This window comes from Seriola dumerili, unplaced genomic scaffold (assembly GCF_002260705.1).
Source record: "Seriola dumerili isolate Sdu_G_001 unplaced genomic scaffold, Sdu_1.0 BDQW01000331.1, whole genome shotgun sequence".
In the NCBI taxonomy this organism is placed as follows: domain Eukaryota; kingdom Metazoa; phylum Chordata; class Actinopteri; order Carangiformes; family Carangidae; genus Seriola; species Seriola dumerili.
In genome coordinates this window covers 9276737-9295488 of record NW_019174586.1, presented here as the reverse complement: position 1 = coordinate 9295488, position 18752 = coordinate 9276737, and the positions used below count along the sequence as shown (strand labels likewise).

Genomic DNA, 18752 nt, shown 5'->3' with positions numbered 1-18752 from the left:
ACTTAAACTAGTATTGAATAGTTTAATCCCTATTCCTGTTAGCCACAACATGCTGTGATTTGAGATCTGAGTTTCAGGTGACAAACACCTTTTTCCTGGGTGGCATTAACATGCCAAAACATGTGAGTTTAAACAAGTCAGTGCCTGTCAGGAGGATCAAAGCGTCAATCTTCTTTTAAAAGTTCTTTAATTTAACTTGCTGAGTAATTGTTGATGACTTGACACTAAATGTGTCTCTTGTTTCTTTTTCAATATCTCTGTAATCTTACTGCTGTGTGTTTACTGGAACTATGGTAGCCTGCAGGTAAGATGAAAAACCTCAGACCACACTACTAGTTAGTGTACTTGGTTGCCCATAGCCATGTGATTATTGATTGAAGTTTACTTCTGTCTTAAACGAAACAAATTTGAGGGAATGACACCTTGCCACTGTCTACAGGTAGACTGGTTAAACTCTTCAACTCCCAGTGAGAATATCTTTTAACTGCTTAAGAACTGCAGAACTGGATAAGCCATAATATGCAGTAAAACTCCTCCCTATGTAAATAATGCAAAGCTCAGGGAGATTAAAAACACAACTGAGGGACTTAGGTGGAGAGAGCTTGACACGTACACAGTTAAAGACATTTCTGATAGTCATTTTTCACTGTTTTTGACACTTAATACTCCAAATGATTCATTGATTAGTTGAGAAAATATCTTCCAAAAAGTGTTCAGCTACCATAAATATTGTTTGTATATTTATATATTTTATATTTATATATATATATTTTAATATTTGTTTGTTTGTCTTTCATGGTAAATGAGGAAAAAGGAAACAGAGTTATTGCAGTTGCATTGACATGATCACACTTAAACTTAGCGATAAATTATCAGCTAGTGGAAGCTTCAATCAGAAAATGCTTTAGAATCAGCCTTGTGTTGGTCAATGCACTGATACTGTATGGACAAAAACAATTACTTTTTAACAGTCAAAAATTACATTCCTGCTGGATGGCATCACAACAATGAAGTTGCACAGGTTTGTTCTCATCCACCATACTGAGAACTGATATCCACTTATCATAAATTCTGCATTGTCAGTTGTGGCAGTAAGGCCATTGCCATCCACAGTGTTTTTAAAAGAGGGGCTTTCCAGGTCTCCTAGTTCCAGTAAAAACTGTTTGTTGACATTTGTGTTGTGGATTATGCAGCATAACAGGGATACTGTCTCTGGAGGGACATGTTGTTGATGAGTTTTTAATTATAAGTTTTAAATGCTGTGAGCAACATAAGCAGGAGTGTATCCATCTCGATTATTTTGAGTTTGAAGCAGAAATCTCACAAATAAGTAGATGAAAACCTGGACTAATGAAGCCGAAATTATATGCATGATTGGATACTGCTATAGAGGAGGGTGGAAATAATTATTTTTAAACCAATCTTTTAAAGTACCTGTAAAGGAATGAGTGGTGGGAGAGGGGAGACAGATTAGAACCATCCAAAGGAAACAGAAAATGGAGGGATTTGTATGGATACAGACAGATAGAAACATGAGGAAGTGGACTGAGAGAAGATCAAGTGAAACACGTGCTAAATCACTTTCTTTCATCATGTCAAACAGACAGCTCCCATAATTTAACAGGTTTGAACAAACCCATCACGCCTGAAAGAGCTGCGTTGCCAAAATACTTACTGTCGATATTGTCTCCGAGCTCTGGGGATCAGAACTAACTTGTCGACATCTAAGCTTTTCTCCACAGAGCATCAACAAAGAACAATGAGACTCATTTCACTGAGAAAAGCTGATTATTCATCTTTGGAAGGGCTGTAATTAGGGATTGCTTGTTGCAATCCTGAATTACAGCTCTCTTATGTGAATACCACTCAAAGATGAAATTTTGAATTATTCTGACAAGCCAGAATATCATAGTTAAAGCTTGTGACCTGAGCGTCGAAGGTTGGATAAGTTATCAGAAGTTTAAACTACCAACTTTCCTGTTATTTTTCTAAGCATTTATCTGTCATTACTTCCTTAATGTTAGAAAGACACAAATGCAGTAAAATTACAGTCTGTAGTATCAGAGTGGCTGGTATTAGAGACAACAGTTTCTCTGCTGGTTCTTGCAGCACCATGTTCTCTGTATATATTATGTACTTTGGTTGCCATGCAGCTGTTAGTTAACCTATGTAAATACAGGGATTATGGATACTGAAAATTAAAATGGATAGGATAAAGATATAGCAGCTTGTTTGTACTTGACGATGAGAGAGTTGACTCCATGCAGAAATAGTGTATTTTTACCAGGTGCTTTTTTCTGGATAATGACATTGAGTGCAGTTCTCAACTTGGTGTGTAAGAAAATGGCCCAAGACACCATGAGGGCATATCTGAAACATTATATGTACAACTCACAGTACAGATACAACAGATACAGTACTGGCAAAAAAATGAAATGTACCACATACAATAATGGCCTTATTTCTCTTCTTGCAGATTCAGAATAAACACCATCACTAACAAAAACTAGACATGTTTATCTCTTTGTTAAATTAGTAAAGTCCTAGCACACGACTGCTATTTTTTAACATTCACTCTTTGGTTATGTTTACTCTTGGATAGAGATAGACGGTTAAAATGTCAGGGCTGATGAACAATATTACATTATTTCAGATAACACAGATGTGTTCCTGACTGTACAAAATTTCATGGCAGTATATTTGTTGAAGTATTTCAGTGTGGACTGATGGAGGGAGTCCAAGTTTACAAGCCTTGGTTTTGGTCAGGAATTATACTTTGGACTAATCTTGTTAAATTATTGACTAAACTAATTTTGTGGAGCTATATGGAAAGTCCTACTCTGGACTCAGTACTGTACATCAGCACCGAACGTTTAAATGTTACTGTGAAATTCTTCATTTGTGATTAAGTAATATCTCACATTTTGTCTTAATTTTTGTAACTGCTTTTCTACCTGGGAGGGTTGGGAAGTGGTGTTGATCCCTCTGGCCCTTTGAGACGTGACGTTGTGATACCAGATTATTTAAATAAATTTTAATGTCAAATTAAATAAAAATGGATTTTGGCAACTGAACTTTTGAATAATACCAGGCTGTTTCAGTTTGGCATTCTGGTAATACTTTCTATTTCTAGAAGGTTTCACAGCTTAGGGAAAAATATTCTTGTGATATTTTTTGTTTGTTTGGTATTTTAGGGTGGATAATGCTTTAGGCTTTAGGGTTAGAAGTTAAAAAGGCTAATATGTAGTTGATGTTGTTTTGGGGTTAGGGTCGATAGTTGATTATTCTGCCAGAAATGTGACGTTGGCATTTTAACAATGAATTTTTTCAGTATGTGCTTTGCATTTCACTTTGCACACTGTGTGTGGTTACTTGACATGCGTGTGATGGGTGAATAACTTTTTACTCAGTGGTCAGAGGTCACAGCACCTACTTTTCTTGTGACTCTTGGAAGAATGAAAGACGTGACAAGGTGGAATGGATTCTTTTTTTCTTTTTTTTTTTTTTCCTGTTCATGACTTCATGACAGGAACAGACTGTCATGAGAAAAGAAAATGTGGGTGAGGTAGGTTTTATTCAGAGGAAACATGCATTATGAAATATTTTTCCTAAGAAATAATATGTCCTTCTAAAAGATCTTTTTTTTTTTTTTTTTTTGAAACTTTAATAAAGGAGCTTATTAGAGCAGGGTAAATAGGAAGCTTTTGATTTGGGAGTAGAGAATTTCTGAAAACTGATTTCCTGCACTGCATCAGCTGTGAAAGTTTCAAGCAGTCCCTTTGTACCATCTGCATTTACACAGACGTCCTTCACAGTATCAAGGAAGTACTGAATATGCAAGGTGATGGAGTGTGGGGTATATAGGGTCACAGTCCTTTTGTCTTTTGGTGCTATTTAGTCTTTCATACACCATCTCAAATCAGTAGGGTGGAGAATGAAATATTCACTGTGCTGCTCAGTAATTTAAGTCATTGTTCCAAACGGCATCATAACCACTGGGAAATTACAGGATATGGTTTGTAAAAGACACAAACATTCAGCAGGACAAAGCCAAAAAAGCAAGACAAAAGGCTCCCGGGGGGCACAGAGGGAGATATACTGCGTGAAGTGAATTTTAGGCAAAAATCGTACCTGTTCTCTGAATCAACTCAGTTAGATCTTAATACACACACAGGAAACGCATGTTGATATCATTCCGTGTGATTTATGCTTCCTGAGCATATTGTTATTAGGCTTTGGTGAGATCCAAAATTTAATATCTTGATACATTCCAACCCAAAATATCGCATTATACGATATTATTGCGGGGTGGGGGTGGGGGTATTGTCTGTGTTGCTCTGAAACACGTTAAAACGGGAAAAGGGGTGAAAATTAGCGGCTTCACCTGGGTGTTAACGTCAATGCTGATCAGAGCCAGAGCCAATTAATATTTTTCATTGCTGACAAAAGCTTGATGTTGGCAGGTTTTTTGACCAGTGGAAAAGAGGCTTAAGTGGTTGTTTTGTATCTCTCTGGTGGTGTTATGGTCCTTTTGTGTCTCTTTGTAGTGACGTTTCGTCATGTTGTGGTTGTTTTGCAATTCATTTTCACCAAACAAAGCCCCACTGAAAACATGGGGGGAGGATAAAATTGAGCACACTTTTGGTGCCAATGTGCCAAAATGTCAACACATATAGGCAAAAAAAAAAAAAAACAAGACCTATTTCCCTGACATTAAAGAAGCACATTTAATGTCTTCTTTTTATGTCATCATACAAATTGACAAGTATTCTGTTTGGTGTTAACATGTTTCCATCCATCCGTCCATTTTTGTATTAAAGTCAAATTTTACAGAGGTGTTGAAAAAAAAGAAGTAAGAGGAAAAGCAGCTCTGCCTGTGGAAAAAATACAGAGAAATGCACTTTAAAATACAAGGACGTTGCTCAGGGGATTTAAACTACAGGAGGACCAGCAAGTTCACAGAAAAACAGCAGGTAATAGCAGCTGTAATTATTATAGAGGTGGGACAAGATTAAAGCCACATAGACCAACCCATCCCCTGTTATTATAATTATCATTGTTCCTCAAAGGTATCATTGACCAAAACTATGAAAATAAGATGTAGGTTGTATTAAGCAGGAATTATCCTTTAAGATTTACCACATAACCAAACATGACTTGACTGCGCCGCATCATGTCATCATCTAAAGTGGCTGCTGTTAAAGTGTCACTGTCACAAATCTAGTTTTAGTCTTTACATTCCCCCTATTTCATAGTAGGATACTTTTAAATGAATGCAGTTAGTTTAAGTTAAGTTAATTTAATTGATGAATGTGATGGTGTAAATGAATTACATGTCAAGTGTGATAAGTGGATATCCAAATTTAGGTGCCAGTGTGAACAGATGCATGTCACAGAGCTGTGACATCCAAGTGCCTGCAAAATATTGAGCCTCATAGCAAAGGTATTCAATGATGCGTACAAAAAAAAATGACACACAGATCAGATGACAAAAATGATTGATCCTTTTTTTTTTTTTTTACAGAGCTGCTTTGTTGATAAAATAATCAATATTCATAGACTGGCATGGTAATTTAGATTAAAGATAGAGCATCCCTTTAGGGAAACTGGGCCGTTGTAGCAGGAGTGAGATCTCCTCCTCAGAACAAAACAAAAATAACAAAACAGAGGAAACAGGTCATAGTAACATGGTTATCCTGGACAGCACCTGTGGTGGGAAAACTATCACTGTTACATCTTGCATCTACAGCATTACTGATCTGTGAATATGCAGCAAACTCTTGTGAGTGAGAGTTTTACATTTTCAAACAATACTATAAACATATAGGAAAACAAAATACAGTTCAGTATAAACATGCTCAATATTGCTAACAATTAACAGACTTAGTCCTCTTTATGCTTAATGTACAGCCATTTAATGTAAATGGCTGTCAGTAACAATTATAAATGTTGATTAATTTGTCAGTTATTTCTTTAATGTATCTTTTAATATATAAAATAGCAGGAAATACTGAAAAATGCACAAGTTCCCAGAGGTGAACCAAATACTGTTTGTTGTACAATGATGAAAAACAAAGAAAAGCAGCCTCATGATCCTGTCTTTTCATAGGCTGGAACCAGAAATGAACCAAAATTGATAGATCAAAATAGTGTCTGTGAATCGTCGATTTGTTTAATTAACTAAGCATTTCCTCAGTATAGTTTTGTTTTGTTGTTTTAACGAGGAAAAAAAGAGTCACTGAGAAAAATTATAGCCATCCACCTTAAGTGAACTAAAGAAGAGCAGGTTTGTGCAGAGCACAGAGTTCAAGAGTCTCATAAAAGGCTCATTTACATGGAGGAACCAGTTACTGCCCTCTGACACTCAGGCAGGTATTTAAGCGTCGTTAAATATGAGCCAATATCCTCATTGACAGACAGGCATAACTCCCAATAAAACTGTCAAGAGGCGTTTCTGTGTCAGCACAGATGTGTGTGAGTATGTAGATGGCACTGTTGAGGTGTGTGTGTCGTGTGTACATGTGTGGTTAGGAGGGATGGTCACGCTTCACCAGCATTATATTACTGCAAAATACTCCTGATCATCCCAGCTGATGCCTGGTCAGCACTCAGTGTGTGTGTGTGTGTGTGTGTGTGTGTGTGTGTGTGTGTGTGTGTGTGTGTGTGTGTGTGTGTGTGTGTGTGTGTGTGTGTGTGAGAGAGAGAGACGGGTTTTAAAGGAAATTAACGAGTGAAAGAGAGAACAATGTTGTAACATGATATGACGATGATAAAGAGATGGCAGAAGAGGGAATGTGAGTTTTCCATTTGAGTGTAAAACAAATCTGAAGCAAATATCTGAAGTGTTGCCAAAATCCAAACAAACAAACATGTTCTCTCCTTTAAGCGATGCGGGCAGCTCTTCAGCCGAGTAGTAAAGGGATGCATCATTTATCCAGGTGTTGTTTCACTCAGACAAGTGGCGTCAGACATATCGCACAGTTTAAAGCACCAATCAAATGATATTCGGGTTGTCTTTTCATGCATGACTTTTTTTTTTTTTGCTGTTTTGAACAGAGGAATTTGTGTCAGAAGAAATAGAAGCGACTGTTCATCTCTTTTGCTCTTTTGAGAGCAAAGAGAGGCCCTACCCAGTATTAGTGTGGTGTTCCTAATAAAGTGCTTGTGAATGTAGTGTTAACCTTCAGTGTAGTCTATGTTTTCCTTTGTGGTATCACACATCAGCACTTTGTGTCTTGTTGTGCAACTTGGAATCTCAGCTTTCAATTGGGTCTATTCAGGTCGGTTCTGGCTGTGCTCAGTTTCCACTGATCAGGTCTCAGGTCAGAACGTCACACTCGCGGGGTAATACTGGCAATTCTCCCCTATGGAAAGTAGCTAGGGTTTGTAAGTTGCTTTTGGTTAAAAAATCTCTGCCATATGATTAAATATAATGTAAAAAGTCGTACTTATAACGTAAATTAAACTTCCAACACTCAGCCGGCCAACCGATGGGGTAATTTCATCACTCAGTAAGGGACAGGCATTTGCATGTATAGGGCTGGCCCCGCTGCTGCAGCCCACTCAACAATGCACCAAACTACCAAATAAGTATCATCACTAAGACCCTTTTTAACATTGTTAATGTGCTGCAGGAACAACTTATGATCTGCGTTTAAGGTTTTAAAGTATAAATAGGATCCTCCTAAGGGAACAGAAGAAAACAACAGAAATGTGTGTGTGTGTGCGTGTGCGCGTGTGTGTGTGTGTGTGTGTGTGCGCGTGCGTGCGTGCGTGCATAAAGGGGTGTGTGTAAGGGGGTGTTGGTATGCTCATATATCAAGGAGGCAGATGGTGCTGAAGCAGGAGGTACAAGACCGCCCAGAACTCCTGTATGTATGTGTGTGTGCATGTGTGTATGAACACAGCAGGTCCCAGGAAACGGGAGCAAATTCCCAGCAGATCAGCTGGTGCAGACACAGTTATGCTCCACTAATATACACAGCACACTGTCTTTCTGTCCATTCGTCCATCTGTCTCTCTCCTGCATTTGTGTTTCTCTGTCTGCCTGTCATGTAATACTATCTGTCTTTCTTCCCTTTTCTCCATATTGTATTGTCCCCCCCCCCCCCTTTTTTTTTCTGTTCTGCTGGTCCTGCGGGTTTTAGTAAGTTCCCATTGATTTCATGATAAATATTTTTGTGACTCACTGCTGCTGTTGTCCCCTCACAGCCTGCAAAGAGCACACTACTCCTCTGTGTCTGGGTACACACATACTTTCACAGATGGAGGAGGGTAAGACAAAAAAGAGGGAATGAAACTAACTGAAACACAGAAAAACAGAGAGCCATAGAAATCATAACCAATGTAATGAAAATAGAGGAATATATGATGAGAAAATACTGTTTCCCACTCTATGACAACATCTACTACTACTCACAACCAGCGCACAAAAACAACACAGATTAGGCCAGACCACTACAATCAATATAGAACTGGTTAAAACAATTATAAGTCATTAAAAAAGATGGGATAATGAAGGTTTAAAAGCTTGAGGGCAGTTTGTGGTGCATTCCCAAAACCAATTCTGCCAGTATGAGTGCAAACAGATGGGATGTTATGCAGATATTGGACTGTGTATTTAACTGAGAGTTGTGCGGTAGTACAACTTTATAGATTAATCTCATGACATGATTATTTCTTATTGTCAGCAAAGATGTGCATCCAACTTAGTGATACAAAGAGTAATGATGAAATGTATCATTAATGGCAAAGCCTAATGCACTGTGATATACAAGGTTTAGCTGCTGAAGAAATGATGGGGCAGCGTAATTGTACAGGATATCTCTGTGATCGACCAAAAGTTGATTGAACAGTAGTTTTACAATCATGAAACAACTGTCTTTAATTAGATACAGAAAGACTAGTTTGATTTATATTTTTTTGAATCGGATGTTGAATATAAATCTTGACTGACAAATTCCTAAGTATATATATGAGTCAACAAGAATGATGTGGATACCATTTGAAGTTTTAATGGCAGGATGGTTGTAACATGTCCTCGGTCTTATCTGCATTTAAAGCAAGTCTGTGATTGCTGTGATGATTAAAAAGCGTCTCTTTCCTAAGAGTTTACCCAAGCATTGCCAATTTGCTACTAATACTACTAGTACTAATTTGTACTATCTGTTAAAAATTCATCCTGGCTGGGTTGGGGTTGGGGCTAAAACTATCAAATTTTGTCCTGAGGGTTGTGTAAGATTTCATTCAAATCTGGCCACTAGTTGTCGAGATCCTGTAACTTTCTTGCCTTGGACTTAAGTGGTGGATGTAGTAAAGGAGATTTTAAAACTATTCAAACCTTTCTGTTATGGTTATTAAACACAGGTAGACAGCGTTTTGTTCCTCAGAGACAATGATGGTGGTGAAGTTGCTGAAACGCACAGTTTACACATAGAGCTGCAGAATGAGCACATGAAGGGAAATGAGCAGCTGCACCAAAGGAACAATGATAGTAGTGTTTGTAGTGTTTAAACTATTTAAACTGCAAGTGCAGTTTATTTTATCAGTACAGAGTCTGAATTGTGACAGTAAAGCAGGAGCAGAGAGGAGAAGATCAAAAAACATGTACTTTGTTGTATTCTGCCCTGCTGAGTTCTTATCACAAGGAGAAATGTGGAAAGCTCTGCAATTTCGTGCCACAGTGGATGTGTTGTTCTGGAGCAACAATGCTTTTGTTCATATCACAGACTGTCAGAGTTTGGCCTTCGCTTTGCGCTTTTACGCTGCTCTGAACTCCAAAAACATGCAAATCTGACCTGCAAGATTACATAATAAGTTAATTTAACAAAAAAGCTGAATAATGCCCAATATTAAGGTCCTAGGGGCAGCCTTTTATTCAATAAATTATGATTTAAACTTCTACACTCTTATATTCACATAGAGCTGGTTTGACTGATGGAGCTTGCAGGTATGATGTATTTGGTGTGATGTTGTGGCGTCTAAATCTTTTTTACCTTGTGAACAAAACTGAATATTTGTTCTGGAAATCCTCATAGGATATGAGGTTTTGGAACAGAACTTGCAAATTCTGCATACCAATGTATTGACCAAAGAACATTTGGCATCTTTCAACATTTTGTATGTTGCGATGTTTTGTACGTAGGCTGGAAGTGTGGGATGGTGATAAGTAAGAGGAAGAAACGTTAACAGTATTTCTTGTCTTGTGTAGAAGCATAAGGCCACAGCAAGGTTATGATAACACCTGAAAGAGCGTCTTTGTCTGAAAGTGGAGCAGATAGCAGGAAGGAAACTGATGAACCTGCAGGAACACAAAACTTGAGTCTGCTGAAGGCAGTTGCCATGAATTGCGAGGAAGAAACACTGGTATGACACAGACACACACACCAGAGCATATGATTGTCTATTATAGTATAATATTTCATTACTTCCGCCAAGGAGGTTCTGTTTTCACCCGTGTCTGTTTATTTGTTAGCAGGATTACACAAAATGCACTAAACCTATTTGCACCGAACTTGGTTGCGGGGTGGGGCATGGGCCAGGGAAGAACCCATTACATTTTGGGGCACATCCGGATCATGTGCTATGAGGTCGGAGCTCCCTGAGTGCCCTTCTAGTTTAATATTATCCCATTACCTTTGCCAATGAGTCTGTTTGGTTGTTGGTTAGCAGGTCATCTCAAATTATAACAGAATTCAATAAAACTGACAGAGAAAAGACAGAAGAAATGACTAGCTTTTGGTGCAGGTCTGAAAGCACCACCATTGGGCCATCTATAAATCAGCACAACACATATATCGTAATGGCCCATGCCCTGTTCTGCCTACATGTTTTCTACTATTTAAATTTTGGCAAAATAACTTTTTTATTCTAGAAAGTTTTAATCAAATGCAGATGATAAATTACTGGTTTATTTTGTAATATATTCTCATTCTCTCTACCTGTAATTACTTGCATAATTCATGTAGAATTTCTTCCACATTTCTCAAATTTGTGCACTTACAAATTTATCAGACCGTCCCTAAGTGAACAGCAGCATTTTTCATTTTTTCGAATGCCTGACCATAACCCCTGTTTACAAGACCTGTAGTGGCAGTTTAAAGTATGACTTAGTAACAGAGATGGAGGTGATGTGATGTTGGAACTAAAAACATTTTAGGGAGGAGGTCTGGTCAAAAAAGCATGTAACTTGGATAGGTGATTTCAGAATACAATTCATTCACACAAGCATGATAGTATGCACCGTCAGCCAAACAGCAGGACCACCTTGGGAGTTTTGATCCAGATCCAGAAACAAATCGAGCGTTGTTTAATAAATTTCCATTACTGAAGTTGAAATATTCTTTCACTACTTCTGCTTTATTTTTATTATTAAAAAACCAAGTGGACACATTTGAGGATGTTGTTCTCACATTGTAGTGTGGACGCTTAATAAAAACATTGATGTAAGATTTAATTTTTTTTTTCCCATTTCTGACTGTCACATAGCAGAAACACTGTGGCCTTACTGAGCAGCCCCCTGTGAAAACACGTGTAGTTATTTTAATGTTAAGTGCGATGCTCAGCCAAGTTACCTGTTGTAAATAACCATGAAAAACAATCGTGTCATATTTCCCTGTGCATTCTCTGGCAAACCCAAATCCCACCGATGATGACGTAAATATTGATGGTGGTGGTTCTGGTTGACAGTGTTGTTATTCAGACAACATTCATCCAGTCTGCAGATGATTACAGCTGTATGTCACACTGACATGTTTAACAACCTCAGAGACACTAAATGCCGCTGTCCTCCATAATACAACAGAGGGTCAACATTCACACAACAAACACACACCGATGCAACACAAATCAAAACTAAAATAAACATGGAGACAAATATTTATGTAAATATTAGTAGTGGGAAAATCCATTTTTCTGTATATGGCAGCACTGGTGCATGTACTGGCGCTGTATGTGTGCATATATAAATGTATTTGCTCAGGTGAATGGATGAATTCTTGTTTCCTCAGTCTGTAACCTTTCCCCCAGAACACTAACAGTGTTTCTATCAGGAACACCAGCTTGTGATCTGTCCTAGCATGCCTCTGTTTCTGTCTGTCTGTCCTCCCTTCACTGAGCTGTTACAGTTAATACTTTTTGTTGACATGCTGTTAGCCCGCCCACCTAGAGATACAATCTGTTGAAATTAAGTTAGGAACATAGCCAGTAAGGGCCGAGGAGAAGCATAGAATATGGTGGCAGTTGGAACTGAAACAATTAGTTGATTAGCTCCTAACTATTTTGAGAACTGATTAATTGTCATTTTCAAGCAAAAACTGTGGGGAAAAAAAGTCAAATATTTGAAGGTTTCAGCTTCTAAAAAGAGAAGACTTGCTGCTATTCTGTCTTATATCACTGTAAACTGAATATTTAGGTTTTTTGGACAATTTTAGGAAGTCACTTTCAGCTCAGTTATTTGATGTTCGCTAGACAAATGATTAATGATGAATTGAAAAAGTAATCGATGGTTTACTCGATAATGTCAGTAATTAGTTGCCGCCTTAGTGACGACACAGAACAAGTTTAGGTCAGTAAAACATCAGGAGGAGGATTTTTCCACTTTAGTCAATCATCTATTACCTGAATTAATCACAAGATAAGTTGCGATGTAATGTACAGTAACTGAAGTATTTGAGATTAACCTGAGGCGCTGAGCCTCCTTTGTCTGGAGTGTCTTTTAGTTGAGTCTTGCCTGTATTTACAGATAATTCCCCTGAAGAACGTATTATCAGTCAAAGTAAAGGACAGGGCTCTTTGCAGTTAGAGAGAAATAAAACATTATTTATTGAATATAAAGTCAAGTCAGTTTTATTTATATAGAACATTTCATACAGCAAACTCAATGTGCTTTATAATAAAGGTCCATTGTTCACATTAGAAATGGTTGTTTGGTTTGGAAATATGATATTTATCAAAAAGCATCAGGTCTCTTTAATTAAAATTATAGTTAATTATTAGGTGGGTGCATTATAATGCCGCAACTTAGGCAGAAGTTGAGTCCGTCTTGAAAGTAGAGCTTGATCAACAAAAAAATTAATATTTTCTATGAATGGATGGTGGATCTGCTTTTCAGAGAGCTTCCTTTTTATGTTGATAGAACAAGAGCACTTCAGCCTGCTGCTGCCTGTACGATCGTTATCACCCAGCAAGGGCAGGCATTAAGTGAAGTGGGGGCAAACACTGTAAATCAAAGTTATCCTAATAGGGGTTACCTCACAGCCTCAGGGAGGAGTGGGGGAGGTTACCAGAATACTGCAGAGACATTTCATTCACTACATTTTCTGTTAAATTTTTAAAACTAAGTTTCACTTTATATTGCCTTATTTGCTTTTGATATGTGGTGTTTTTAAATACAGTAAATGCAATATATTTTGCAAATGTACCTGCTCAAATTAGGCAGCTGCATGTCCGTTTCTGTTTATCAGTGCATTTCATCTTAGTTTACTTGGATAGTGACAAAATCTAGAAGCGGAATCATAAGAGGACTAAACTCATGTACCATGAATGTACCGATATGCTGTTGTTTGGAGGAATTCAGGCTAACGTCGCTCTGATCTCTATCAGTGGGCATCTCATGGGAGTTAACAGTTGAATTGTCACAGGAACTAAAATAAACTGTGCACGAATCTGCAGGAATCACTTGCCACCGAAACTGTCAACATAAACTCCTGAAGGGAAAGTGGAGAAATGTCTTTATGATTGAAGATGACATCATTTACTTTGTGTAATTAAAGAAGCCACTAAGCCAACACTTTGACCCATGTGGTTCAATGATGTATGAACTGCAGTCAACATTTTTTGTTCAACAGTTTAGACTTTGTACATATTTTCTCTCCTCACCTCTGTCCTTCTACCGACCCCTAAATTCCTCGTCACTTCTGTCAGGACAGAGCGAGTGAAGAAGTGAACTTGTTGACAGACACATTGACACATGTTGAGAAAGGTCAGCTGAGGACCATTCAAGGCCCTGCAGCCTCGATCCATTACTGCACCTGCAAACTGGTTTGGCCGACATGTGGCGACAGTTTTCCTTTCACTATCCGTCCATCTGGAGGCAGCAGGGTGGAACATGAACAGGACGTAGCTGAACCGATGAACTGAGAGCTGACCCTGCATTCACATTGAGAGCAGTTCAGATGATGGGTTGCTCTATTCTGACTGTCAGGGGCGAGCACAGGGACTCCAGTTGCATTTTTTCAAATGGTCCAGTCATTCTAAAGTAACATCTTTTTCTCCTTTTAAATCGTCTTTCATAACATTACAAATGAACTAATTACCATAGCTTGATATTGAGTACCAAGTACTTTGCCTAATGAGAAACACAAAACACAAAACACATGTACATTTATAACATAGACACAGTTGTGACTGAAGGCAATACAGAATCTTAATAGAGTCACAAGAGTCACCACACTACCAAAACATATCATTGATTTCAATACTTCAACTAACTCTATATGAGGAAATTCTGTTTGTATGAAGGTTTACAGATCTGCCCTCCAATTTATGGTTTTGATATTTTTCTCTTCCAAAATAGAGGTGTAAAATTTTGAAAATAAACACAGTACATTGTGCAAATTGAGTCTTCGAGAATTGATTGATGTAGAGCAGACATATAGATAAAGTTATTATCCCTGACAAAATCTGTAATAAGTTAGTTGATATTTGAACTCTACTTTGTCTAATTACATGCCTCCTGGGATTTATGTACATGTTTTTCCTAACATGTCACGGCAGCTCAGATAGTAACAATAACTTTCCTGTGTCAAGAAAGATGATAAAAATGTTTTATTCTTCTAATCCTATACTGCAATAGTTGGCCAATTCCCTAACAATTTCCTCTGACGTCCTCGATAAATACAGGCCATAGTCCATTTCCTTTGCCTGTGGACATAGCAATTGGTCTGTTTCTTCTTCTCTGATGGATTTATCCTTGTACGACTGTTGAATATTGAAAACCAGTAATCGGTCTTTGATTCTTAGGGACAAACACCAAAATCTGACATTTACTCGTGGACATCTTAAACTGCTGAGACATTTTGTTCTACTGCAAGTCGGTCAGGACAGAAGCGTCAGCTGAATGACCCTGGTGTAAATGTAAATGTTGAGCGGTATGGATTGAACAGCATGAGACATCAGCAGTGGGTTACATAAGGTGGATTTTAGCTTTCATTTCCTCCAGGCTCTCCTGCTCTTTGCTCAGGTTCACCTGCTGCCGGTGGCTTCATGCCCACCTTCTGTTGGTGTTTATTTCTGGACCAGACCTCCTCCCTCCTTTTTTTTTGCTCTCTCTGTTCATCTGTTTCCCTCTCTCTTACTCCATTTTATCTTCTCCACCTCTATGTCCATCTCTTTGCACCTTATTTTTGTAATAATTTCACTGCTCTCGTTTTACTTCCATGCATTCTCTAGCTACTCCCACTCCCCTTTCTTTCCATGTTCACCTTTGCCTCCTTTCTGTTTTTCCTTTCCTTTGTAACACCTTGCATCCATTTCTCAGTCACTCTTTCTTCATCAACATTGGTTTCATTTGTTTACCTTCATCATCCTCCTTTTTCTTCTCATCTCTCTTTTCTATCACCACCCTCCCCTGTAATCCTCCCTTTTTTTCTTTTCCCCTCTATTGCTTTCTACTTCTTTACCCTTCTCTTTATTTTCATTTATCTTCATCTTTCTCTCTCCCTGCTTTTTAACTCCTCCCCTCCACCTGCTCTTCTCCACTGGTCCATGTGTTCTCTCTCTCTCTCTCTCTCTCTCTCTCTCTCTCTCTCTCTCTCTCTCTGTATCATAGGTCTCTTTACCTTGGCCTTGAAATACTGGACATGGAGCCTCAGGGAAGCATCTGCTCACCTTCTGTTCTGGCTTTAAAGGGACATTACAATGTTTTATTCAGCCAAAAGTTTAATGTATGAGATCTAATTTCAGTTGAAAAAAAAACCCATTAACTTCCCTGTTTTCTTCTTCTCCTTCATTTAGTGATTTCCTACATTTCCCAGAATACCTTTGACCCCCTTAGAGAAGCGTGAACTTGTTGCCCTAGCTTGTAGTTGTCTGCTTGTATGAAAAGTGTAATTCACTGACACACATCACTGGTTAAATGCTTTTTGTAATAACAGAAGTTAATCAGTGTGTGTTTTTTGAGTAAAGAAGGAGAAAGGAGAGAAAGCTTTGTTGTTATGTCTCCAGCAGTGGAGAACAACAAAGCCATTGTAATCCAAAACACTGTACGTGTGCAGAACTGTGGAGAGAAGTTATTTTCTTTGCCCCACTAGAGTTGGCTGAAGCTTTGAAAATAAAATAGAAAAGGCTTTATTTTCATTACACATTTCCAATATAGCAAAATGGCTTTTGCAACACCTGGAACCGTAGATACAATTATTGAAAGTCCTGCAGTGCGTATTGGTCTGTCAAGCCATTTGATTTGATTTGTGCTGGAGTTTGGTGCTCCACTCTACTTATGTTAGTCACCTGTCTTGCAAATGATCCAAATTAATAATGAAATCCAAATTATTCGTCCACCCTCAACATTACCCTACATGATCAGCTGCAGAAGTGCTTTGTATAATCCAAGGCAGACCTTTGGAGCAGGAATACCTTGTGTGTTACTTACAGATTATGTATATAGAACAGAATAGATCTTTATCTTTTTTGCTATGTCCCAGCATGCTATTAATTATCTTTAACAAGTTAGCTGCTGCAGATGATGTGACATTGACTGTATTTCCAAATCCCAGTTGGTTTCTTTTTCCAAAATCATTCATTCATTCCCTGTTGTCTACTCATCATACAAAGAACTCAGTTCAGGAATGTATAATGTGTCTGATGGCAAAATCAAATTATACACAGCATCTGTGGCAGGTTTTTTTTGGATTTTGTTCAGGCTCACACACATGATTCTCACAAGAAACCACAGACTAGTGTTGGATTTTGTTCTCAGACACAATAACTTAGTTATTCTTCTAGTATTATCATGATGATGAATTACCTTGTTATTATACTTTGTTGCTGGATCCCTACTATAATCTGATGTCTTAACTTAAACAATGATCAATTGTAACTTTTAGATTTTTGCCACTTATAGGCTAACTGCAGTTCACTGCTCTTTAAATTTAGTTAAGACAGAAATTACTTAATGCGTCTTTATTCAGTCACGTACTATAGATTAGATGCCACTACCACCACCCACATTATTCTCCCCCCTTGTTCTTAACCACATTCATGGCCCAGGGCCAGGAGTCGAGGAGCTGTATGCAGTGAGTTTGTTTCCAGTGTTTACACAACAGCAACATAAAGCCTGTTGAGTTTCTGCTGCAAAAAAACCCATCACAGCTAATTACCTGTCTCCATTAGGCTGAGATGGTTAGTTGCTGCTGAGTCAGATGGTTACACCCAGACTGGACAGTAAAGAAACAAGGAAAGGGTTATCATCAGTTAAACCCACAGTTAGTTAATTGATTAATTAAAAGTCTACATACTGTAAATGTGTTTTTGTTAGAGCTGAAATGACTAGTCAATGAACTGATTAATTGATTATCAAGCAAAAATGTCAGAGCCTTTCAAGCATGAGAATTGTGTTTCTTTTTTTCATATAATTGAAATTTGAATATCCTTTTTTTTTGCAGTTTGGAGTTTGCAGTTTGCAGTCTGTCCTGCTCGTGAGTCTGACCTTTAATTTCATTCCTTAACTTAATTTACTGTTTATAAAAAAACACCCGAAACATAAAATAATTATATACTATAAAACCCCCCTCACGATAATATCATATAATGCGATATTTGGGGCTGGACTGTATCAACATATTACATTTTGGATATTGCCCAAGCCGAGTTGTAGCCCTACTTTTCATGGTTCCCCACTGCTGACAGAAATTATGAATTATGTGGATTATGTATATTAACAGGAACATTATCTCTGGCACAGGAGTAGCCTCAATCAGAGAGTCAGACCTGTCACAAAAGGAGCCTAAATTTTTATTTCCATGTAGAAGAAGGATTTTCACAGTTTAGAAAAAGTACTAATGAATTGAAATGACTTTGGTCTTGTTGGCCGTTAGTTTTCAGTTTCTGCTGTTGAACTTTCTAAACTCAGTGCCCTGTTAGTGTCACTCATAATAACTGGAGAAGAGAAAGAGCTCATTAACTTGACAGTAGCTTTAATGTTTCAGCAAGTGGAAAATGCCAAAGTTGTAGCATAAGTTTTCATAAACGGCACCAAAAATAAAATTCTATCTGCATCCATTGTATTTTGGAAACATCAGATGTCTCAGTGGCAGATATCTCAAAAAATCAGCCAAAGAAAAAGAGATGATCAATTTTCTCTGTGTATAGAAAGATAAATACATTTTCACTTTTCCACCTTTTGCTGTAGTGAATCATTGAACACTGTTGGTCAGCAATGTACTTCCCATGGCCATTAACTAAAAAAACTTTTTTCTCATGTTTTCACACTAACTTATTAAGTATTTTCAGATCATTGTTCATATTTGTGAGTGATGTGTTTGTGTGTTTATGTTTGCTATCAGCTTTTCTCAAATAGTCCCTTGAGGGGCAAATAAACAGTTTTTGAACTGAAATGGGGAGAAAGAATTATCTGTATTTCCAGATGCTTCCAGTGGTAAGTGGGTATTTTGTCTCTAATTTGGTTGAACTGACCCTTTTTAGTGTTTTGTTTTTTTGCTGCAGCTGTTCTGTCCATACATGTCCCTTTTAAGAAT

At 37.8% G+C, this 18752-nt stretch overlaps 1 protein-coding gene across 1 annotated transcript in view; it reads left to right on the top strand.

Annotated features, from left to right (window-relative positions):
• The window catches only part of fat2 (FAT atypical cadherin 2), a 138173-nt gene that overhangs the window by 11313 nt on the left and 108108 nt on the right, over positions 1–18752 (top strand). The gene's annotated exons all lie outside the window — the stretch shown is intronic.